Here is an 8,348-nt window from a genome sequence, read left to right as displayed (position 1 = left end):
GTAGGAAGGCATTGAGGCAGGACTGTGACAGCTGGCCACATCTTGTCAACAGTTGGGAAACCAAGACAGATAAATGCTAGTGCTCCAGAGAAGAAAATTGTGTGTCCCTGCTCTAGGAAGAAATACACACTGGCTTGGTGTGTTCTCTCCACGCCCCCAGAGGGCCAGCCAAGGCCACCCACATAGAAGTGGACTTTCTCTACCTAATCCATGACACTCATACTAAGATCTTCTAGAAACACCACATGCACACACAAGCATTACTGATTACAAATATATATATTATATCATATATTATATATCATATAGTAGATCATTGCTGGTCTTATATAAGTCAGGACACGGAGCAGCTATATGGATGTTCTACCACTGACCCACATCCCATTGTAGATGGTGCCACGCTATTCAGGTGGTCCTGGGTTGTATAAGAAAGCAGACTGAGCAAGCCATGGGGAGCAAGCCAGTAAGCAGCACTCCTCCGTGACCTCTGTTTCAGATACTGCCTCCTGGTTCCTGCCTCGCATTCTTGTTTTGGCTTTCTTGATGGAGTATGACCTTTAAATGCAAACAAACCCTTTCTTCCCAACACAAGTTGTCTTTGTCAGTGTTTTATCACAGTATCAGAACGCAAGCTAAGACACTATCTCATTTCCTGTCTGCCCAACTAAGGCAGCTGGATCCCTTTTATATATTGAAACTCTGTATCTGTTTTCACACGTAACACATATGCATTACAAACATAAATACATAGTCTATACAATGTATGTGTAATATAGAAATTGATTCTGATATTTTTTAACATTTATAGTTATATAATTAAATTTAATTGCATAAATTAAATATATATGTATTTATATAACCTTTTAAAGTACTTTCACATTTGCAAGCATTTATGTTTACGGACAGGCATGGTGGCATACACCCTTAATCCTACTACTCAGGAGGCAGAGGCAGGCAGATCTTTGAGAATTTAAGGCCAGCCTTGCCTATGTAGCAAGTTCCAGGACAGCCATAGATACATAGAGAGATCCTGTCTCAATATATATACTACAGTCTCTCCTCCAGCCTGGCAAGATGCCCAAGGGAAAGAAGGCCAAGGAGAAGAAGGTGGCCCCGGCCCCTACCATGGTGAAGAAGCAGGAGGCGAAGAAGGTGGTGAATCCTTTGTTTGAGAAGAGGCCTAAGAACTTCGGCATTGGGCAGGACATCCAGCCCAAGAGAGATCTCACGCGCTTCGTCAAATGGCCCCGCTACATCAGGCTGTAGCGGCAGAGGGCCATCCTCTATAAGCAGCTCAAAGTTCCTCCTGCCATTAACCAGTTCACCCAGGCCCTGGACCGGCAAACAGCTACCCAGTTGTTTAAAAACTTGCCCACAAGTACAGGCCAGAGACCAAGCAGGAGAAGAAGCAGAGGCTGCTGGCCCGTGCTGAGAAGAAAGCTGCCGGCAAAGGGGATGTCCCGACTAAGAGACCACCTGTCCTTCTAGCGGGCGTCAATACAGTCACCACTTAGGTAGAGAACAAGAAGGCTCAGCTGGTGGTGATTGCCCACGACGTAGACCCCACTGAGCTGGTAGTCTTCCTGCCTGCCCCGTGTCGGAAGATGGGGGTCCGCTACTGCATCACCAAGGGAAAGGCCAGACTGGGGCGGCTGGTCCATAGGAAGACGTGCACCACTGTAGCCTTCACACAGGTTAACTCGGAAGACAAGGGTGTTCTGGCCAAGCTGGTGGAAGCTATTAGGACCAATTACAACGACAAATATGATGAGATCCGCCGCCATTGGGGAGGCAACGTCCTGGGTCCTAAATCTGTGGCTCAAATTGCCAAGCTGGAAAAGGCAAAGGCCAAAGAACTCGCCACTAAACTGGGATAAGTGTACTGCTGAGTTTTCTGTACATAAATATAATTATAAAACTTCAAATATATATATATACATATATATAGTACATACATACACAAAAAGACCCACTTTATGGTTATATATAAGACATGTTTCATGTGTGTGGATAAAACATGTATGTGTCCGCATACCTATATTTCCAGCCGCACATACAGAAATTAGTACTTATGTAATAGATACATTGATCACTTGTAAACTCAAAGAAACTTGTGGAAACATCCTGTAGTTGGGTAGTAAGATGGACGAAAGAGAAGAAAATGTAGGGCTGCTTGCTTGTTATTTTTGTTAAAAATTTTAACTCCCTTGGCACCCGCACGACAGGTGTCTACCGCTAGAGGGCGCAGGAGATTGGCAAATCGTTCCCATGGGTGGATGCTTGTCCCGGGTTCCACGGGGCGGGCTACTGCTCCCAGCTGGACACCCAACTCTGGGTTTGCTTGATGGAAGCCTGCAGTACCAGCCAACCTCTCCAGGCTATTGGGAACCTATGTCTCTAATCTGACCTCTGCGTGTCTCACACTCGAGTCTGCAGATGCTGTTTCAATGCAGATAGAACACAGAGGTAGCCGGTGAGAACACAGAGGTAGCCGGTGAACTAACTGCATGGAGCCTGTTTTTTGTTGTTTTCATGAAGAGGATGCCCTGAGAAATTCGTGTGGGCATTTTTGGGTCCTCCGTGACAGTAGAGAATAGGCCTGGACTTAGCAACTGGAAGAAAAGGACTGGATTTCTGAAGAACCCCAAGTTCAGTCTGAAACGCAGGCTGGTAACTCTGTCTCTGGTCACCTGAGCTAGCCCCTGACTCTCCGGCCTGATAAGTCCTGCCTCTGGAGACATGTACCTATTTTGTGTGTTGTGTTCACTTTTGTTTTTCCTTTATATTACAGAGTAGAAACTTTTTAATAAGCTTATACTCTGTGAACTTCAAGGTAAGAAAACAATTATTACAAAATGTGTTATCTCCTAAGTGATTCTGAACACATGTAGTGACATCCCCTGTATTCCAGCTACACAGAAAAATGAGAGTGAAGACGGCTTGAGCCTAGAAGTTCCAGGCTAGCTTGAGGGTACAGCAAGTTACTGTAAAGTCTTTATTTTAAAAAGAAGGAAGGAAGGAAGAGAGAGAGAAAGAAAAGAAAGAAAGAAAGGAAGGAAGGAAGGAAGGAAGGAAGGAAGGAAGGAAGGAAGGAAGGAAGAAGGAAGGAAGGAAGAAAGGAAGAAAGGAAGAAAGGTATTCTGCTAACTGGAACTGTCGTCGTCATTGTTCCTAATATAATTTCCTGCTGGAGCTGGGGTTCTTCTTCTGTGCTGGGGTTCTTCTTCTGTGCTGGGGTTCTTCTTCTGTGCTGGGGTTCTTCATCTGTGCTGGGGTTCTTCTTCTGTGCTGGCCCAGGTCACCAGGCAAGTTTTAAACACTTCTACTGCCTGAGTCCCCGGACACAGACTCTGCTGGTATTGGTCTGGACTGTAGTCAGGGAGTGGGACTATTGGTTCTGATGAAGCTACTGTTGAGAACTGCTCTCCAGAGATGCCAATGAGCAGGCCATGCTCTGTGCCGTTCCGTATACAGCATAGAATTCAAGTGCGTCGGAAAGCACCTGCTCCAGAGTTCAGAGACCCCAGAACTGTATTCCATCCCCACTGGGTCACTTCCAAGCAAGTTTAAGTGAAGCTTTTTAACAAAGTTTTTAAAGTAGACTAAATCAGAAGGTGAGGGTGTAGGAAAATGACCTTTTCACCACTTTTTCCAGAAATACAAATTTTTGTTTTTAAGGGGAAAGGCTTTCATGTCTATAAAGCTGTTATTATTTTGTTTCTGAGGTAGGGTCTCGAGGGAGGGCACCTATACTGGAAGCCTTGGCAGTAGCTGCTACAGATCTGCCTGACAGAGGTGGCGGTTTGTGGGTTTGCCGCACATTGCCCCCTGCGCGTGTCTCTGGGATAGAGCGCAAGTTTTGTTTTGTGTACACATCGGACATCCTGAAGTCAGATAATTAGCATTTTATCATTTTCTGTAGTAAGCACACTCAAAACCCCCTCTTCTGACTGCTTTGAGACATATCATACACCACAGTTAACTGTGTTCTCCTTCCTGTGCCCTGGAAGGGCCTCCGAGTAATAATATTTCAGATTCTAAAGTTTGGGTATGACTGATTCCTTATACAAACAAGCCACATCTGACTCATAACCGGAATTTTGAAAACAAATTATTACATATGGTTATAAGACCATTTTCACTTAAGTATGCAACATCCTTCGAATATCCTGCCCTCTGTGCCCACGATGCTCCTCCTCCTCCCGCTCCACTCCCACTAGTTCCCCAGACAGTTTTCTTTCTAGTTTCAGGCCATTAATACCCATGTGGACTTAGGTACCTAAGAAGTGGAGAACTCACAAAAGAAAACATGCAATGCTTGTATTGCTTGTATTTCCAAGACTGCAAGACTGTTTTTTTTTTTTTTTTTGGACTTACCAGAGAAGTGTCCCCAGTTAGTTTATGGCTCAGGTCCTATTTTTTTTCATTCTCTTACCAAACATATACATTTTTACAAACCTAACAACTTGCAAGACTCTCTCCCCTCCTCTGTGGAGACACTAGGCTCCAGATAAGCCTGTGATCGGGGTGCCTCATGCTGTGCTGCTCTAGTCTTCTATTCTGCAAAAGAAAGCTCCTGGGCCTCTCACACCAGCTCACTCTTTCTGAACAAGAGCACCAGCCCTGGATTTGGCCAAAGCCCTCCCAAGATGCTGGAGTTCCCTGCCCCTCCAGCCAGCTCTCCTTGTCCTCCCACCCAGGAAGGCTCAGCCCTTTGGCACAGAAGCAGGAGAGGCCATTCATGCTTTAGTGACGCCAGCTTCCTCAGAAGCCATTCTGTCCCTTGGCATCTGACGCCCCTACAATGGCAGAGCTGCCGGGGAGAAAGGATAACTGCCAAGCAAGGCAGAATGCCAGGTCTTGTCCAGGCATACCCCAAACGGGCCATCTCCAGTGCCCTGGCATTGCGAGGTCCCACTCTAGACTCAATGGATTTTTGCAAGCAGAATTAACAATTGAGCCGCACATCGATGTAAAAATAGAAAAACACACACTGCGGATGTATTATTGAAATATTGAATTTATAATGTGACTGTAATATGCAGTTGTATTCAGCTGTGTGTACTATCTCTCTAAAGGTGTATCTCCAACTCTACACTATATATAACAGTGTCTTCATGAATGGACAGCCTGGCACACCAACTCAACAACTGCTCAAATAAATGAGCCCACGTTCTGTGCCACCGGCTGCACACCGCCTTCCTAGCATGTCTCGCTGAAATTCTGCAGCAAAGCCAAGAGGTAAGTCTCATCCCAAGAGCTCCATTAACTTATCCAAGAATTAGGTACCAAAGAATCATGACCAACACCATGTACGACAGGAAGTGAGGCATTGATGTAAAGATTTCCCGGAGTGCCTGTCGGCTGCACCACTCAGGCAGGTAAACACTGTGATAACCTGTGTGAGCCAGAATTAGACTTCCGGTCACCTGGGACCCTGTTTCGAAAAAGCAAGACACCTTGGTTCATTCCAGGTGGTGCTTGACAGGCGACAGCCTCTGAGCTCACAGCTGGGCTCCAGTTGGCCCCAGCAGGCATAATTGATTTTATTTACTCTTGTCTGTGCAGCCCAAAAGTGGCCCCATGAAGATGGGCTTCAGTTTTGCTTTGTTTTGTTTCATTTCATATATTCACAGGCCTGGGTACCAGTCCCCCGCTCCAACTACATGGAAGATTGCCTTTGATTTTGGTGGTGTGCCCCAGAGACCCTGGTTTCCAATGGATGCTCAATAAACACTGGAAAAAAAATAATTGATTATTAACATGTGGTTGTAAAATTCACCACCATGCACTGAATACCCTCTGCATACCTAGCTTGGGTTAAATACCTGACATCAGTTGTTGCATTGGCTCTTCCTGGCAACTCCAGGAAGTAAAAGGCCCACTAATCAAACTCACTGACCCATAAGGAAACTGCAGGTTCAGAGACATTAAGAGAGAGGCAAAAACTACCCAGCCCATCACAAGGTCATGACTTATATCAGAGACAGTTTGGAGAAGAACTATGTTCATATTCCCAAATATTGTTTATAGACATTTGTTTACATTTAAAGGGGGGATATGCTATATAAATTTGCATCGGTAAGGATCTTGCTTTATTGATACAAATTTAAGGTAAATTTTGTTATATGTATTTCTGCTCTTGACTAAGGTATTGTGTATGTGCAGCTCATTTAAAAAAGCAATGTATAATTAAGAAATAAAGGTTAATAGATAATCATCTATAATAGTCAAGCTTCTAGTCAAGTTAGCTAGGTTTTCTAAATATATAGAGATATATTTCAATTAGATAGGTGATCTTCAAACCTTTCAAATACTTATGGAATATGGCTTTTAAAATGTTTTAAGAAGTTAGACCTTTTCATCACAATGAGACACATCTGCTCCTGGCAGCACCAATTACTTCAAGAGGAAGATGGGCATCGAAGAGGCTCCTTATAGAGTTTGATAGCCATTTGGGCAAGAAACTGCTCTTTCCTGGACTGCTTGAAACATGAGATGGTCCTTCAGGGTTCCTGATTCATAAAAGAATCTGCAGACATTCTGCAGTACACAGAAAAAAGTGACTGACAAACTGCCAATATAGGCAGAACTGTCTTTGAAATTTCCTGCTTCATTAAAATGTATGCTAGATACTATGGGCCTGTAGGCTGAAGATGGATTCCCCAATGGTATAGAAGAACTTTGGGTGACTGTTCAGGCCAATTCTAGGGTTTTGGAAGTTGCTTACAATGCACAGCCTCTTAACTTAGGAATATTATAGCCTTCTGGAGTCTTTGATGGAGTTGAAGAATAAATGATTATAGCTATAGTTTTCCTTAGATATGATGAAAGATAAAGTAGATATAAATATTACTATGCTAAAGTTAAAACCTTCCTTTTTATTTAAACAATAAAGGGGAGGCAATGTGGAATTCCCCTCTGTACACTGTGAATACCATTGGTAAATAAAGGACTGCTTTGAACATATGGCAGGGCAGAACTTAGCTGGGCAGGGAAAACTAAACTGAATGCTGGGAGAAGGAAAGTGGAATGGAGAGAAGCCATGTAGCCCCACTGGAGACAGACACTGGGAACGTTACACAGTAATCCATTGACACATGGCAAGACACAGATTAATAGAGATGGGTTAGCTTAGAATATGAGTTAGCCAGAAATACACTTAAGCTATTGGCCAAACAGTATTGCAAATAATATGGTTTCTGCAAGAACCAACAAGCGGCATCCTTCAACATTTAACCTCATGTTTTTCCTTCTGGATACAGTCAGACCAGCCACACTTGCTGAATCCAGGGACCTGTCACATGCCAAGTTTCTGAATGTTTGCACTCTTCTCTTACCCATTGCCTTCTTGCCTCATTCTTGAGCTGCTATCTCATGATAGATTTGGGGTAACTCTTGTAGTCTAGTGGATCAGCTTCCCCAGACTCTTGGAGGACTATCTAACATGAAGCTCTCTCTACATCTAACTAACATCTCTCTGCATCTACTATCTAACATGATAGTCAGAGAGAGAGCACAGGCTAGAAAGGAGGTGGGAGATCTGCTTGCCTCAATGGGAGGGGTGATTGGGAGTGGGTGGGGCTTGTCTCTTAAAAGGACAGGGTATCCACATGACAGGCCAGACCAGCAGATTGACTTTTACAACAACTGCAATACTAATACAAGTGAGCTGGGCGGTGGTGGCGCACGCCTTTAATCCCAGCACTCGGGAGGCAGAGGCAAATGGATCTCTGTGAGTTTGAGACCAGCCTGGTCTACAAGAGCTAGTTCCAGGGCAGGCTCCAAAACCACAGAGAAACCCTGTCTCCAAAAACCAAAAACCAAAATAAAAGTACAAGCTACATCAGCACAGATTAAAAGCCTTCTGCTCACCTAGCGTGTGATCCAGGCCTGTGATCCCAGCAAACCTTAGGCAGAAGTGGGAAGATTGTGAGTCCAGCCTGGGCTACATTGTGAAACTCTTCATAAGAAGAAATGTTCCCTGCTTTTTATTATCGTAGTGGCCCAGATACTTAAAAAATTTACTAGCAAAAAAAAAAATTTACTAGCATGTATTAATCATACATATTAAAAGGGTACATTGTGATATTCCCACATGCATACAGCGTGCAATGATTAAATCCCATGCCCCATTTCCTTTCTCCCCATGTACATCCATACAGCCTTTCCAATCTCTACTAACCACTTCAAATCATTGTTTTTTAGTTTCCACCTATGAGACAGGACATGTGTGCCTGGTTGTTACAGTTACTGTAACTTCCTCTGGCTCTGTCCATTTCACTACAAATAACAGACTTCCTCTCATCTGTTGAATAATACCCTGTATGCATTTATTCTGCATTTTC

The 8,348-nt window shown here is 44.0% G+C and overlaps 1 pseudogene; it reads left to right on the top strand.

Moving 5' to 3' along the window:
• The first annotated feature begins 1,074 nt into the window (after positions 1 to 1,074).
• On the top strand, positions 1,075 to 1,925 carry LOC142845095 (large ribosomal subunit protein eL8 pseudogene; annotated as a pseudogene).
• The last annotated feature ends 6,423 nt before the right edge of the window (positions 1,926 to 8,348 follow it).

The sequence above is a fragment of the Microtus pennsylvanicus genome, chromosome 2 (genome assembly GCF_037038515.1).
Source record: "Microtus pennsylvanicus isolate mMicPen1 chromosome 2, mMicPen1.hap1, whole genome shotgun sequence".
NCBI lineage: Eukaryota > Metazoa > Chordata > Mammalia > Rodentia > Cricetidae > Microtus > Microtus pennsylvanicus.
The sequence above is the reverse complement of the archived record's forward strand: the minus strand, read 5'-3'. Positions and strand labels throughout refer to the sequence as shown.